Source organism: Schistocerca piceifrons, chromosome 4 (assembly GCF_021461385.2).
Source record: "Schistocerca piceifrons isolate TAMUIC-IGC-003096 chromosome 4, iqSchPice1.1, whole genome shotgun sequence".
Lineage (NCBI taxonomy): Eukaryota > Metazoa > Arthropoda > Insecta > Orthoptera > Acrididae > Schistocerca > Schistocerca piceifrons.
The window spans coordinates 594,433,866-594,451,204 of NC_060141.1; positions in this window are offsets into that span (position 1 = coordinate 594,433,866).

Below are 17,339 nucleotides of genomic sequence, written 5' to 3' on the forward strand. Positions count from 1 at the left end.
TACACGCTTCCAATATGCGTTCACCGCGATGTCGCCAAACACGGATGCGACCATCATGATGCTGTAAACAGAACCTGGATTCATCCGAAAAAATGACGTTTTGCCATTCATGCAGCCAGGTTCGTCGTTGAGTACACGATCGCTTGCGCTTCTGTCTGTGATGCAGCGTCAAGGCCATGGTCTCCGAGCTAATAGATCATGCTGCTGCAAACGTCATCGAACTGTTCGTGCACATGCTTGTTGTCTTGCAAACGTCCCCATCTGTTGACTCCGAGATCGAGACGTGGCTGCACGATCCGTTACAGCCATGCGGATAAGATGCCTGTCATCTCGACTGCTAGTGATACGCGGCCGTTGGGATCCAGCACGGCGTTCCGTATTACCCTCCTGAACCCACCGATACCATATTGGATCTCGACCAACGCGAGCAGCAGTGTCGCGATACGATAAACCGCAATCGCGTTAGGCTACAATCCGACCTTTATCAAAGTCAGAAACGTGATGTTACGCATTTCTCCTCGTTACACGAGGCATAACAACAACGTTTCAGCAGAGGACGCCGGTCAACTGCTGTTTGTGTATGAGAAATCTGTTGGAAACTTTCCTCATGTCAGCACGTTTTATGTGTCACCATCGGGACCAACCTTGTTTGAATGCTCTGAAAAGCTGATCATTTTGCATAACACAGCATCTTCTTCCTGTCGGTTAAATTTCGCATCTGTAGCACGTCATCTTCGTGGTGTATCAACTTTAATGTCCAGTAGTGTATAAATATACAGGGTTAAAAGTATTTAAACCGACAAACTCTGAGAGGTTGTAGGGGAAATCAAAACAAATATTTTTCCCTATTGTCATTTTTTCCTATGAGGATTATTTAAACCGGTGGAGGCCGTATTACGCTCTTCAGTTGTTAGAGGCCATATACCGATCTTCAGTTGTCAGAGGGCGTATTACGCTCTTCAGTTATAAGCAACTGCTGTCCTCCAGTGTAGTAGTGCATTGTCTCTGTTTACCAATGGAGCGATACACCTGGAGTGAGTACACTGATATGGTTGGTACGTACTACGTAGCACACCACAACGGACGAGCTGCACAGCCGGTTTATCAACAACAATATCCTAACCGCGGTATCCCGCATCATACGACCTTTGCTGCTGTGTACCAACGTCTGCGTGAGACTGGGTCATTTAGCAGATTACCTGGACAGGGACACCGTCGCACGGTAAGAACGCTGAAATTTTTGAGGAAGCTGTCTTGCAGTATGTGGAGCGGGATCCTTCAATCAGCACTCGTACAAGTTCACGTAATATGGGGACGAATGAGACGAATGTAAGAAAAGTCCTTCGAAAGCAGTTGTTACGTCCAGACACGAGACTCAATTCATCGTCAGAATCTTAAGTAAATGTAACTCATCCACGAAAGAAGTGGCTTATAAGGCGCTTATTCCCCCAGTTCTTGAGTATTGTTCATCTATGTCGGATCCCTATCAGGTAAAGCTGATAAAATGGTACAAATGACTCTGAGCACTATGGGACTTAACTTCTGAGGTCATCAGTCCCCTAGAACGTAGAACTACTTAAACCTAACTAACCTAAGGACGTCACACACATTCATACCCCAGGCAGGAGTCGAACCTGCCACCATAGCGGTCGCGCGGTTCCGGACTGTTGCGCCTAGAACCGCTCGGCCACTTCGGCCGGCGTAAAGCTGATAGAGGAGATGGAGAAGATCCAACGAAGGGCGGAGCCTTTCGTCACGGGATCGTTTAGCTGGAGAGAGAGCGTTACAGAGATGCTAAACCAACTCTACTGGCAGACGTTACAAGAGAGACGTTGTGCATCACGGAGAGATTTACTGTTGAAATTTCGGGACAGCACTCTTGGGAAGGAGTCAAACAACATATTACTTCCCCCCCACATATATCTCGCGTATTGACCACGAGGAGAAAATTCGAGAAATTAGAGCCAATACAGAGGCTTACGGACAATCATTCTTCCCGCCCACTATTCGCGAGTGGAACAGGGTTGAAGGGATCATATAGTGGTACTGAAAGTACCCTCCGCCACACCCCATTAGGTGGCTTGCAAGTATTATGTAGAGTGGATTAGGGAAAGATGGGGAGGGGAGACGGGAGTGCCCTTTCAAGGAACAATCCCGGAGCGCTTTAGGGAAATCACGGAAAATCTAAATAAGGATGGCCGGACGCGGGTTTGAACCGTCGTCCTCCCGAATGTGAGTCGAATGTGCTAACCACTGAGGCACCTCGCACGGTTCAGTACCCCTGAAAAACTGGCTGTTATAGTTGTAAAGGCTACCCAGATAACCCAATGTGGACACAAGGGTTAAAGCATCACCTGATGCACCAGTTAACAAACTCTTCTCTTCAGGTAAAATGTTCAACATTTACAATAGGACAAATACATCTAAGACTTAAATACTACTTTAATCCTACTCAATCAAGCTGACTGCTTCAACTGAGGTCACTAACTGGGAAAGAGCGCTTTCATGCTCGGCTTTATATTGACCTCCATGTGAGGGCGCTGTTGCTCTGAGACAGTGGACCTGTCTTCACAATGCCTCCCATTCCTCATTGCGGCCAGCAGCGAGACATCGGTAATGTCTATGATGTCGATGTGACTCACTGACATTGGTGTGGCATCGTGATCTCTGGACCACAAAAAGCGTTTAGGAATTAACTGGAGGAGGTTCGTGAATTCCCCTACCCTTGTCTTTTGACCAAAATAAGAAGCCTATCCATCAGTCCCCGACAGTAAATGTACGCTGTTGTCATACTGTCATTTCTTCAGCGCCATTTCATTTATCATTTCTACAGTACTCTTTCGTCCACGTAGTATAACAAAGAAACGACAACTTTCGAACAGATGTTTATCGCTAACATGGTCTTATATGGCATGATTCCGCCTGGTTCAAAGATCTGCCGCCCACGCAGCTCACTGATCTTCTGCAATGGCGTTACTGTTGCCGCTTCGCTACGGTATTGTTGGGTATCAAAGATAGTCTAGCGAATGCTGGGGCAAATATTCTATTTGCTTGAAGACTTCCGACTGTAGATGATATCTGCCGGCTGACTGAACTATATGGTGAGTCTGAGACGCTCTCGCTGTTCGCAAGAAAGCTATTTTGTGAACAAACGTGTTGCAAAAGTGACGCCGCAATTTTGGCGTTAGTTCTGGAGAAATATCACGTTCCCTGTTCCTGTAAGCCGAAAAGTTTTATCGTGTGGTTACATAATTTTAGCATTAACACTTAGTCTGCACAGTGTTGGTGCCACCGAGTCCGCTACCTGCAGACATAGGTCGGGGTGGTCCATCTCACCCAGGCAATCGCAAGAGATAGATCAGTGTTGGTCCAGCTTTCCCGGGCTTATCCTACAGCTTCAAAGAATTCAGAAACGCAAGGTGATATGGAAAACAGATCTCGTTTGTATCATTTCACTTCACCTGATCTTAATTACCCGTCAAGAAATTCCTTAAATGAAAGCTCTATATGTAACCTGAAAAACGTCCAGCCGATTTTGGTATCAAATGTGACGTACTGATACAGCGCAGCTTGTTAACTAAAGAGCTGCTTCCAAGTTCCAGGTAAAAGAGGTGATCAAGAGCGTTGACAGCGATTCATGTTTAGATACTCTGAAATTTGTTTTAAAGTATGAGTTGCAATACACACGTTCAGACATTAAGGACACCAGTAACTACAGCACCTTCTGAACATAGTTTCAACAAATTATAGATGATAGAAACTACTCGAGATGGAGTTGAAAGCAGGCTGCCAAATTTTGTCAGTAGAACAGGACATAGCTGCTATACCTCGCCACAAGGACACAATCAATCACTTTACTCCGCCCAAAGTATGGAAATGCTAAGTAAAATTACAATAAATACAATTCCAGGAATGGGATGTTATCTCAACTCTCAGTTATAACCCTGTTTCTTTTATTTCTAAGTAATAATTTATGCACTACCGATAAAGGGCAAATAAATTATGTTCTTCATTATATTTCATATTAACACCAATGTGCAGTAGCCGCCCAAAACGATAAGATACACGTTTATTTACTAGCAATATTTTTAGGAGTTCTTAAAATTGGTAAATTGTTTACTATAATTATGCATTTAATTTGTTGTGTGGAATAGTTTTAATCATTGTGTTTAGTTGAGTCCAGTCATTTTTTCAGTAGTGAGTCATTTGTATAAAAACCACTTCAAAATTATAAAATTTGTTTACTCTGAGTAGAAAGCATTATAGAAAGGTACTCGTAAGGAGGGAAAAGGTGTGGCTGAGAGAGACGGAAGAGAGGGTCCAGGGCAGCTTTGACAGTTCTTCCAAGGAACCAGGATCACGTCGGTACGATACTGAGGCAGTGAATTAGAGCAGGCAGTTTACAGGAGTACCGGCCATATTTCACAAATTTTTGGATGGGAGAAAATTTCATTGGGCGGTGTTTACATTTATCCAGCAACTTACTCGTACGTTATACTTGTAAATGCAAACAAATGTGGTTGATGACGAGTTTGGTGAAATCCATAGTAGCGGAAAGAGCTTGGGAAAGACAAAGGTTATAATACGGAAATCGGTCTGCGGTGGATGTTGGTTGTAGTTTGTGAAGACAAAAAAATATTATTACTGCGTGATGATTGACTGAGAGACCGTTATTATAATCGCTGACGGAATAATGATTTAACAGATAAAAATCGAAGTTCTTTTCTTTGACTTATAGACTCTGGTTTTTTTAGTGATTCCAAGCTGAGAGCAAACAGCATTGTGGCTAATGTATATTTCAGTTACTACGGGAGAAAAATACGTGTAAGAAAGGGGAGAAGGCACGACGTTCTTTACTGTCTATTGTTTCGTGAGCAGCAAATATGATTTCAACACTAGATCCGTTAATTTCCGAAACTAATCCGTGTAGTGGTCTTGACAATAGTATTTCTTTTGCATTCTGTTTTGATTAAACTTGAACGTACGTAGTTTAATCAGTAGTGTCTTATAAATAATTCTCACGTTCCCTTACAGCATTCGGCTTTCCGTCAGTTCATCTTCTGATACGGATAGACACCTAAGTACGAGTAGCATGGAAAAGTCGAAACCAGAAACGAAAAGCGATTAATGCTGTCAATGATGGCAAGGAATTCAGTTGTCATTTAAAGAAACATATTGCTGACTGCTACAAATTAAACACAAATGTGAACTGGATACACAGTATCGCCACTTTAACAACTGTTATGTATCACATAACGTCTGTGTTCCTAAAAAAATGTGCGTCATCCTTCTTATCTACTCAGGACGCAGCTATGCTTAGTTGTTATTACAAATCTTAAGTGGTTACCGCTATCTCTTCTCACATACACAACACAGTAGACAGCTTTCATCTTGACGTAGCTACTGCCAATTACTAGATAAGCTAAAAAACGCACGGTCACTGTTATCTAGCTTCTCTGCTTGTACAGCCGCAGAAATCTGAAATACTAACGATATGCCCGTATGTGTGTAGCTTAAAAGATCCCTTCGGATCTTCATAAACGTCTGTCGAGAGAGTGGAATTGTTATTATGTAATCAAATGGAACATTTTCATCAGAAAAGTCACGCGATTGAAAACAGAGATGATTGCGACCTTAGTAGGGAAATGATTTAAATTAGCTCACCTAGGGTCACGTGATAAGGAACAAATAAGATCTACAAATACAACAAGCAAAGAAAATTCTCACAGTTTCCTGCAATATTTGTGCGATTTTGGTGCGCTCTAATACCATTAAGTAATAACAAAAATGATAAATCATGTGTTATTAATACTGTCACGACAAAAGAGATACGTTTCTAGCAGCCCTTCGAGTGGGAAACTGTCCATAAAAAATGGAAGAATCACCAATGACCGGGGGCATGAGGACGCAGAAGGCAGTGGAAATCACTAAACCATTGCATTAAACACACAAGAGATGTATCCACAAGACGTTGGTATGGAAAAGAAAAAGGGTCATGACGATCTCTCCATTGGCAAAAGTTTCCGAATTTTTGCCGCGTTTGAATCTCACGGAGGGGACTGCCAAGGGGGAGGTGACCATGAGAAAAGGACTGAATAACCGACGAAAACCTAACGTTCTTCGAATCGTAGCGTGTAATGTCAGGGGTTATAAAGTGGCAAGGAAGCTAGAAAATCTGAAAAGGGAAAAGCAAAGACTCACAATCAGTCTAGATACATTGGGCGTCAGTGAAGAGGAATGGAAAGAAGGCAAGGATTTATGATCAGATGAATATAGGATAATATTAATAGCAGTAAAAAATTATTTATCTGGAGTAGATTTCCTTACGAAGGGGAAGGTAGGACAGAGAGTGAGTTACTGGGAATAGTTCAGTGTTAGGGTTCTTCTCATCAGATTCGACAGCAAACCAATACCGACAATACAATTCAAGTATTCATATGTACGTCTCAGATTGAAGATGGAGAGACAGACGAAGTATATGAGGATACTGATAAGTGGTACGTAAAGGGAGGTGAAAATCTAACAGTCATGGGGGATTTGAATGCGGTTGCAGGGAAGGAGCAGAAGGAAGGCCAACAAAAGCAGTTCAAATTTACTTGCCGAGATCGCGAGCGAAAGATGAATTGATAGCGGAAGTATATGACAATACTGAACGGGTAATTTAGTACGTAAAGGGAGATGAAAATCCAGTAATCGTAGAGGACTGGACACGGTTGTAGGGGGAAGGAAAAGATGAAAGCGTTGTGGAAGAATATGAGCATGATATTAGAAATAAGAGAGGAGAAAGGCTAACTGTGTTCTGCAATAATTTTCAGTTAATAATATCAAATATGCTGTCCAAAAACCTGAAAAGGAGGTGATATATTTAGTAAAGGGCTGGGGATTCGAGAAGATTCCAGCTGTATTACACCACGGTCAGACAGAGTTTCCGAAATTAGCTACTGAACAGCAAGGCGTAACGAGGGGCAGATATAAAATCTGATCACAATTTATATAGTAACGATGAAGAGCAGACTCAAATTTAAGATAATCTGTGTAAAAGGAAGTGGGATACTAAAGTACTGACGAATGACGAGTCGCATTTAAAGTTCGCTAAGAATGTGGATACTGCGATAAGCAATACCATTGTATACAGTTCAGTTGAAGAAGAGTGGACATCTCTGAAAAGAGCAGTCACAAACTTTGTAAAGACAGAATTGGAATGAAAAACACAGCTACTAGGAAGGTAACTCTGATGAAGCCTTGGGTAACAGAATAAATATTTCAATTGACTGACGAAAACGGATGTACAAAAATGATCACGGCGAGACAGGTACACCATCACCGTATAGGTTACTCAGGATTGAAACAAAGAACAAGTGCAGGTAAGGCAAAGTGAAACGGAACCAGGAAAAATGTGAAGAAATCTAAAATGAAATTATCGTTGGATGAACTCACTCAGCATACAGAAACGCCAAAATAATCTTCGATGAAATTAAAATCAAGTGCGGCAGCGTCAAGAGTGCAATGGTAATTTCACTGTTAACCGCAGAGAGAGCCGGGATAGGTGAAAAGGAAAGTCTCTGTGAAAAGGACGAATTGTCTGATGACTTGACGAAAGAAGAAATTATAGAAAACATATAAGATAGTGGGGATTCAACAGTAGAATCAGAGTTTGAAAGAGATTTGGAAGACATGAGATTAAATAAGGCGGAAGGGATGGACAACATTCCATCAGAATTTAAAAGCATTGGGGGAAGCAGCAACCGTACCATTCAGATTGGTGTGTGGGATCGAGGAGACTGGTGACATACCATCAGACTTTCGGAAAAATACCATCCACACCAGTTCCTAAACTAGTAAGAGAAGAAAAGCGTGAGAATTGTAGTACAATCATCTTAGCAGCTCTTACATCCAAGTTGTTGACAAGAATAATATACAGATGAATGGAAAATAAAACTGAGGATCTATTTGATGACTGTAAGTCTGGCTTTAGCCAAGGTAAAGGTACCAGAAAGACTGTCCTGACGCTGTGGTTGATAGTGGAAGTAAGAATGTAGGAAACTGAAAGAGCGTTCATAGATCATGTCGACGTGGAAAAAGCCTTCGGGATGTAAAATGGTCCAAGATGTTCGACATTCTGTGAAAAACAAGAGTAAGCAACAGCGAATGACGTGTAATATACAATATGTACAAGAGCCAAGACGGAACAACAAAACTGGATGACAAAGAATGATTTGCTAGGATTGAAATGTGTGTAAGACAGGGATGCAGTCTTTTGCCTCTGCTGTTCGATGGAAATGCCGAAGAAGCAGTGCCGGAAATAAAAGAAAGGTTCAACAGTGGCATTAAAATTCAGGGTGAAAGGATTCCAATGATAAGATTCGCTGATGAGATTGCTATCCACAGTAAAGATTAAAAAGAAGTACGAGATCTGTTGAACGAAGTGAATAGTCTAATGAGCATAGAATATGTACTGAGAGTAAACCAGAAAAAAGCCAAAGGTAATGAGAAGGAACAGAAATGAGAGCAGTGAGAAACGTAACATAAAAATTGGTGTTCAGAAAGTAGACGAAGTTAAGGAATTCGGCTACCTTTAACACATGATGGAATAAGCAAGAAGGACGTAAAAAGCAGACTAGCACTGGCAAAGAGGGCATTGATTGTGAAAATAAGCCTATTTATATCACATATAGACCTTAATTTGGGGAAGAAAATCCTGAGATTGTACGAGATTTGAAGTACAGTTTTGTATGGCAGAGAATAATGGACTGTGGGAAAATCGGAAAAAAATAATTGAAGCGTTTGATGTGTGGTGCCAAGGAAGAATATTGAAAGTTAGGTGGAATGCTAGAGCAAGAAGCCAGAAAGTTTTCCCCAGAATCGGCGAAGAAAGGAATATACAGAAAGTACTGACAAGAAGATGGGACGTGATGTTAGGACATAACAGAGTTTGGAATATGTCCAACAAATAATTGAGGATGTAGGGTGCAAGTGTTTCTCTTAAAATGAAGAGAAATTCGTGGCGAGCCCCAGAATCGGCGAAGAAAGGAATATACAGAAAGTACTGACAAGAAGATGGGACGTGATGTTAGGACATAACAGAGTTTGGAATATGTCCAACAAATAATTGAGGATGTAGGGTGCAAGTGTTTCTCTTAAGATGAAGAGAAATTCGTGGCGAGCCACATCAAACTAGTCAGAAGACTAATGACTCAAAAAAAAAGGCTCAGCTTTTTCACGTTACAATCTTCTGGTCGCACTTACAATCGACTTACATAATATAGAGCAGCAAGGCATTTTCACAGATTTTTTTTGTCGAGAGCCTTTACCGCTATCTGTGGCAAGGAAGTAGCTTGCAACAAACACTCACGACCCAAACATTATGACCACTTCCCACCACGTCGTTGGAGCTGCCTGGTGGCGTTGCGAGCACGTAACAAAAGTATATAAGCCGAGCAGATACGGACGGGTAACACCCTAGCGAAGATATGGGCTGAACATAGGGAAATACATCGAGATAAACGAGTCTGACAAAGGGCAGATTATTATAATGAAGAATATCTCAAGAATGGCGAAGCTGGTCGAATGTTTACATACTACTGTCATGAGCATCTACAGAAAGAGTTAGAAGGGCAGTGAAATTACCACTAAGCAGTAAGTAGTTGGAAGTCCACGACTCTGCACAGAACGTGGGGCTTGGTGGCTTGTCTGGCCTGTAAGGTAGCATAGATGGTGTGATCTGTGGCATCTCTGCCAAAAGAGCACAATGCTAGCGCACGCACGTGTTTTGGAGCACACCGTTCATTGTACGCTGTTGAACATAGAGCACCACAGCAGACTACCCTTACCCGTTCGCATGTTACGATTGCAGCGGACACGTGACTATTGGGATTCGACTGTCGATCAGTGGAAACGTGTCGGCTCTTCGGGTGAATCACATTTTCGCTACACTAGGTCGCTGGTCATCCCATAAGTGGCATCGTCGAGGTGAACGGCGGCTCGAAATGAGCAGAGCGCCACAGATGCTGGCTGGTGGAAGCAGTATTATGATATGGCAGACATTCTGCTGTGCTTGCAAGAGATCTGTACACACACTGACAGCTGCGAACCACCTGCATTTCTTAATGCTTTACGTCTTCCCCGATAGTGATGTCATCTTTCTGCAGTGTAGTTGTCCGTGTCTCGGAGCCAGAACCGTACTACAGTGGTTTGAGTGGCATTATAGTGAACCCATGCTTATGCCTCAGCGACCAAATTCGCCTGATGTAAATCCTATGGAAGCCATCTGGGTTGCTATTGAGCGCCATCACTGCGTACGCAAATCAGTGGCCCCTTACTTATGTGAATTACATGACTTGTGCTTAGACACATACCTCCACAAAGCTACTAACGTACTGTCGGATTCCTAATATACAGAATCAGTTATATATTTCGTTCTAAAGAGGGACAAACAAGCTATTAAGCAGGTGATCATAAGGTTTCGGCTCCTCATAGCCTGTCACCCAAATCGGTCATACCTGATGTCTCGCCAGCAACGCGTCATATCCGGCACCATAAAATCACAACGGAGTAGGGTAGCATCAGGCATCCCCCCAGGATCTGGTATTGCGTTTTATATGCTTTTCACTGTATGTCAGTGTGCGACATCAGGTTTGTCATACTTGATGGGCTCCAGTTGTATCTGTTATCAAGAAAGGCCTTTCTCAGGAAAGCTCATGGTGTCTGGAATTGTTTATGAGAGTCTGTGTTCGTTATATCTGTGATGTTTGACTCTTTGATCCTATTTCACCATCGAATGCAAAACTCACCTGGCTGCTTGCAGACAAGAGCAGAGATTTCAATACCCTCTGTCAAGGCCCCTGGAGTAGACAACATTCCATTAGAACTACTGACAGCCCTGGGAGAGCCAGTCCTGGCAAAACTCTACCATCTGGTGAGCAAGATGTATGAGACAGGCGAAATACCCTCAGACTTCAAGAAGAATATAATAATTCCAATCCCAAAGAAAGCAGGTGTTGACAGATGTGAAAATTATCGAACTATCAGTTTAATAAGTCACAGCTGCAAAGTACTAAAGCGAATTCTTTACAGACGAATGGAAAAACTGATAGAAGCCGACCTCGGGGAAGATCAGTTTGGATCCCGTAGAAATGTTGGAACACGTGAGGCAATACTGACCCTACGACTTGTCTTAGAAGAAAGGTTAAGGAAAGGCACACCTATATTTCTAGCATTTGTAGACTTAGAGAAAGCTTTTGACAATGTTGATTGGAATACTCTCTTCCAAATTTTGAAGGTGGCAGGAGTAAAATACAGGGAGCGAAAGGCTATTTAAAATTTGTACAGAAACCAGATGGCAGTTATAAGAGTCGAGGGACATGAAAGGGAAGCAGTGGTTGGGAAGGGAGTGAGACAGGGTTGTAGCCTCTCCCCGATGCTATTCAATCTGTATATAGAGCAAGCAATAAAGGAAACAAACGAAAAGTTCGGAGTAGGTATTAAAATCCATGGAGACGAAATAAAAACTTTGAGGTTCGCCGATGACATTGTAATTCTGTCAGAGACAAAAAAGGACTTGGAAGAGCAGTTGAACGGAATGGGCAATGTCTTGAAGGGAGGGTATAAGATGAACATCAACAAAAGTAAAACGAAGATAATGGAATGTAGTCGAATAAAGTCGGGTGATGCTGAGGGAATTAGATTAGGAAATGAGACACTTAAAGTAGTAAAGAAGTTTTGCTATTTGGGTAGCAAAATAACTGGTGATGGTCGAAGTAGAGAGGATATAAAATGTAGACTGGCAATGGCAAGGAAAGCGTTTCTGAAGAAGAGAAATTTGTTAACATCGAGTATAGATTTAAATGCCAGGAAGTCATTTATGAAAGTATTTGTATGGAGTGTAGCCATGTATGGAAGTGAAAAGTGGACGATAAATAGTTTGGACAAGAAGAGAATAGAAGCTTTCGAAATGTGGTGCTACAGAAGAATGCTGAAGATTAGATGGGTAGATTAAATAACTGATGAGGAGGTATTGAATAGAATTGGGGAGAAGAGGAGCTTGTGGCACAACTTGATTAGAAGAAGGGATCGTTTGGTAGGACATGTTCTGAGACGTCGAGGGATCACCAATTTAGTATTGCAGGGCAGCGTGGAGGGTAAAAATCGCAGAGGGAGACCATGAGATGGAGACACTAAGCAGATTCAGAAGGATGTAGGCTGCAGTAGGTACTGGGAGATGAAGAAGCTTTCACAGGATAGATTAGCTTGGAGAGCTGCATCAAACCAGTCTCAGGACTCAAGACCACAACAACAATAACAACTGTCTTCTCTATTTTCTTGTAAACGAACACTGACCCCTCGACCTTAACGCTCTTGTCTGAATAACATAGCACTCCCATATCAGAAGAAAATCCTTCATGTCCCAATCCATTGTTCACCTATTTTCTCGAAGTCTTTCTCAGTAGCAGGAACTCGACTCTGCATCATATCAGAGAGCTGAATAACACGTCCAGTTTCAGGAGACAGTTAAAGACGTATCTACAGAAGCAATAATAATGATTACCGTAGCCTCCATATGCACTTGTTGGGTTTGTATGTGGTTCTTCCAAACAAGATCTTCATTTCCCAGTATTTTTAGCTGGTGCAGTCTCCTTCAATTTCCTTTCCTCAGAATTCGCTATATAAGGAAACATCTATCTCGTACAACTGCAAACTATTTTTGTAACTGCCAGTATCATTACTGCATTATTATTATTATTATCACTGTTAGTGGCAGCAGCAGCAGTAGTACAAATATTCCCAGTATTAACTCTATTAGTTCTTACGCAGTATCATTTACCCACATTGTCCCGATAGGCACTCAATTTTAAAACCATTTGTCATATTAAAATGTTATCTTTTACGTAACTAGGATGCAAAAAAGCACTGTATGTGTGAAAGCCTGATCGGATGAAAGAGAGGGCTGAGGGCCAAGCGGTTCTAGGCGCTTCAGTCTGGAACCGCGGGACATCTGAGGTCGCAGGTTCGAATCCTGCCTCGGGCATGGATGCGTGTGATGTCCCTAGGTTTGTTAGGTTTAAGTAGCTCTAAGTTCTAGGGGACTGATGACCTCAAAAAGTTAAGTCCCATAGTGCCCAGAGCCATTAGAATAAAAAATAAAGAAAGTAAAGGGAAACAGCAGATGATTTTCGCAGTCAGGGGCAAATTTTTCCTAACTCTAATCACACGGTTGCTTTACTGCTTCCTATCACCATGGAAAGTTCAAATGAATGTTGCAGTATTCACTATATGAACCTTTCCCCCATTCTCTGATATTGGTACACGAAATCTTGTTAGTTTTCTTATTTTCATTCTGTTATGTCATACGGTGTTATGCTTTGGGCATAGTGCCCAGAGCCATTTGAATAAAAAATAAAGAAAGTAAAGGGAAACAGCAGATGATTTTCGCAGTCAGGGGCAAATTTTTCCTAGCTCTAATCACACGGTTGCTTTACTGCTTCCTATCACCATGGAAAGTTCAAATGAATGTTGCAGTATTCACTATATGAACCATTCCCCCATTCTCTGATACTGGTACACGAAATCTTGTTAGTTTTCTTATTTTCATTCTGTTATGTCATACGGTGTTATGCTTTGGGCAAGACGCACAAAGACTGTTCTTGGCCCAGAAATGAGCTCTCAGGATGACTGTCGGTGTCATTTTGGGAACTTCGTGAAGGCTGCTCTTCAGTTGTCAGTGCTGACCAATTCAAAAGAAATTACAATACTGATTCAGTGAGAAACGGATGGAAAAACAATATACACTTGGTTAACACCTTCTTCAACATTATACAGGAAGAAGAGCAATATTCAACAGGTTTCACTTATAACAGGATTCCAGTAGAATCCATAGCATTGAGTGATAAACCTCAAGTATTCAGATCCAACCGGAAAGGTTTCCTTGTGGCGCAATTCTTCTACTGTGCACGAGCAGTAGTTGAGAACTTTTCTAAGACATTTGTTATTGATTTTATAATTCTCTGTACATTTTCTGATCATCGTTCTATCTACTGACTCGTTCCATGATCAAGTATCTTTGGCTCACATGGTCCCACGAATCCTGATAAATGACTGATCTAAACACAAAAAGAATGAATACTACGCTTTGAATTGATGTAATAAGAGAATGCATCTGCTTAATCTGTTCATGCGAATAAATTCCTCCCGAGTTGTATGCCCAAATCTTCTCTTGAAGCTTAGCGGGGGGAAGTGATTCTACAATGAAGTTGGAACGGAATGAAAATAAATGCGTGAACTTCATATTCATTAGAAATGGAGCACAAGTTTGTAATGGACAGGAATGAAGCAGGATATCGGTCGTATATCTTTTTTCATGGGGAATCGCCCCAGTATTTGTCTTAATGAGTTCAGGGAAAGATACAAACCCTATTATGGCAGTAACACCCTGAAACGAGTCAAGTGGCTCTGAGCACTATGGGACTTAACTTCTGTGGTCATCAGTCCCCCAGAACTTAGAACTACTTAAACCTAACTAACCTAAGCACATCACACACATCTATGCCCGAGGCAGGATTCGAACTTGCGACCGTAGCAGTCGCGCGGTTCCGGACTGAAGCGCCTAGAACCGCTCGGCCACCGCGACCGGCGAAACGAGTCATCTGATGTCCACTTTGCTAGGTAAAAAATCTAGAGAGTAGGGTGAGCGAGGTAGCAACCTGTAACTCATATATGAAACTAGGGCACGGGATTCGATAAATTGATTTTAAAACTATAATAGAAACTCCATTCATGGATCGGACTTTAGAGTTGTTCTCAATGGCCGACTGCTGCCTACAGGGCAGTACGAGCAGTGATCTACGACCGTGGGACATATGAACGGCATGTCGCCAGTCCCTATAGCCGTTACTGAAAGTAGACGAATCCTGATGGTGATATTGCCTCTTTATGCAAGTAACTCCTCATTTGGCCTTACGAGGCAGAGCTGACTCGTTCCAGACCTCCCTGCCCCAGAAAAATATCTGTGGAGGCACCGGGAATCAGACCTCCGCCATCGAAGACAGCGAAGCTAATCACTCGCCTATGGATGCAGTCAAAAGGAAGGACTGTTGTCGTTTCAATAATTCCCTTTCAGATTCATCGAGCCTTAATCAGCACATGATGGGGATTTAATGTTCACTGGTCGATAGACACCTTCTCTACAAAAAGTGAATTATTTAAGAACGAAAATATTTATTAACTTGAATTAAATTTGGATTCAGTTAGTCTTTTAATATCAGAGCTGACGACCTAACTAGCCATCAAGAAATAAAACTGCAGTTATGTAATGTTTGTTACATCATGAGGGGTCAAAAGTCGTGGAATAGTGGTGTGCACGTATACGGATGGCTGTAGTATCACCCATATCCGGTATAAAAGGGCAGTTCATTGACGGAGCTGCCGTTAGCACTAAGATGACTCATTTGAAGAGGTTTCCGACGTGATTATGACCGCATGACTGGAATCAACAGGCTTTGAAGATGGAATGGCAGTTGGAGCTAGATGCAGGGGACATCCCATTTCGGAAATCGGTAGGGAATTCGGTATTCCAAGATCCATAGCCTCAAGAGTGTGCTGAGAATATCAAATTTCAGACAATACCGCTCACCACGGACTACGCTGTGTCCGACGGTCTTCACTTGAAGACCAAGACCAACGGCGTTTGCGTAGAGTTGCCAGTGCTAACAGACAAGCAACACCGCGTGAATTAACAGCATAACTCAATGTTGAACTATGACGAATCTGTCCGTTCTGACAGTGCGGCGAAATCGGGCGTTAATGGACTGTGGCAACAGATGACGGACGCGAGTATCTTTGCTAACAGCACGACGTCGCCTGCAGCGCCTCTTCTGATATCGTGACCATATCGGTTGGATTACAGACAACTGGAAAACAGTGGCCTGGTAAAATGGGTCGGTATTTCAATTGGTAAGATCTGATGTTATGGTTCGAGTATGGCGCGGACCGCACGAAGCCATTGACCCAAGTTGTTGACAAGGCACTGTGCAAGCTGGTGGTGGCTCCATTGTGATGTGCAATGTGTTTAGATGGAATGGACAGGGTCCTCTTGTCCAACTAAACAGATCACTGACTCGAAATGGTTATTTTCGGTGACTTGGAGTCAATATGCAGCCACTCATGGATTTAATTTTCCGATACAACTACGCGCCATGTCACTCTAGGCCACAGAGTTTCGCGATTGGTTTGAAGAACGTTCTGGACAATTCGAGCGAATGATTTGTGCACCCAAATACCTCGACACGAATCTCATCTAAGATTCGTGCACAACAGCCTGCGCCGGCAACACTTTCTCAATTATGGACGGGCATAGAGGCGGCATTGGTTTAATATTTCTGCTGAGAACTTCCAATGACTTCTTAAGCCCATGCCATATCGAGTTGCTGCACAACCCCAGGCAAAGGAGGTCCGATAGAATATTAAGAGGTATCCCAAGACTTTTGTCACCTCAGTATATGTATTAGTGCGTTTATTAAGTGGTACTCCTTTCTGGTATTGGAAGATACTCCCATGATTTCTGTAGTTCTGCGAAATGTTCTTCTGCTGTCCAACGTCACTCTTCTAATTTCGTCGTAATCTACAACTCAGGAATAGATTAGACTGATCTTAATGCACGGTTTGGAAATTGTCCATGCAGTGATAGTTATGCATACTAGATTCTGGTAAGCATTGTCAGTCCTTGATAAACATCAAACAGGAGAAAAAGACTTTTGTGCTGAATAAACATTCTCCTAGAAAAGTTGAGACCGTGCGCAGCTCTTCTTTCGCTACCAAAGTGCATGCTTCCGAAGGTCTGTTCTGATGAGCAATACGTCGGAATTCATATGTGCTGTATTACTAAAATAATATAGTAGTTGCCTACACACATTAATAAACAGTATATTTTTCTATATTCTTCTTATATAGCAACAAATTTCGCTTCTCTCTCACTTCTACGATTTTCGCAACTCATTAAACTTTCTATCAAAACGCGAGGATTGGAACTTTAACAATGGCAACTTTTTATTTAAATACAGTACAAAATAGATAAGTGTTTCAAAATTTTACTGAACTTCCATGTAGTCACCAACATTGTGTATAACCCGTTGCCAGCTACGTGGAAGTCGTAGGATACTCTTAGCAGTGCCAGTTGTGTTCACAGTTCTAGCGGCAGGGTATATTGCCTGACGAATTTGTAGCAGTTCTGAAGCGAATGCCATGAAGTATTTCCTTCACTTTAAAAATCGAGTTGAACTTACGAGGTCTTAAGTCAGGGGAGTGTAGTAGGTGATACAGCACTTAGAAGCCCCATCCGTCAAACAAAT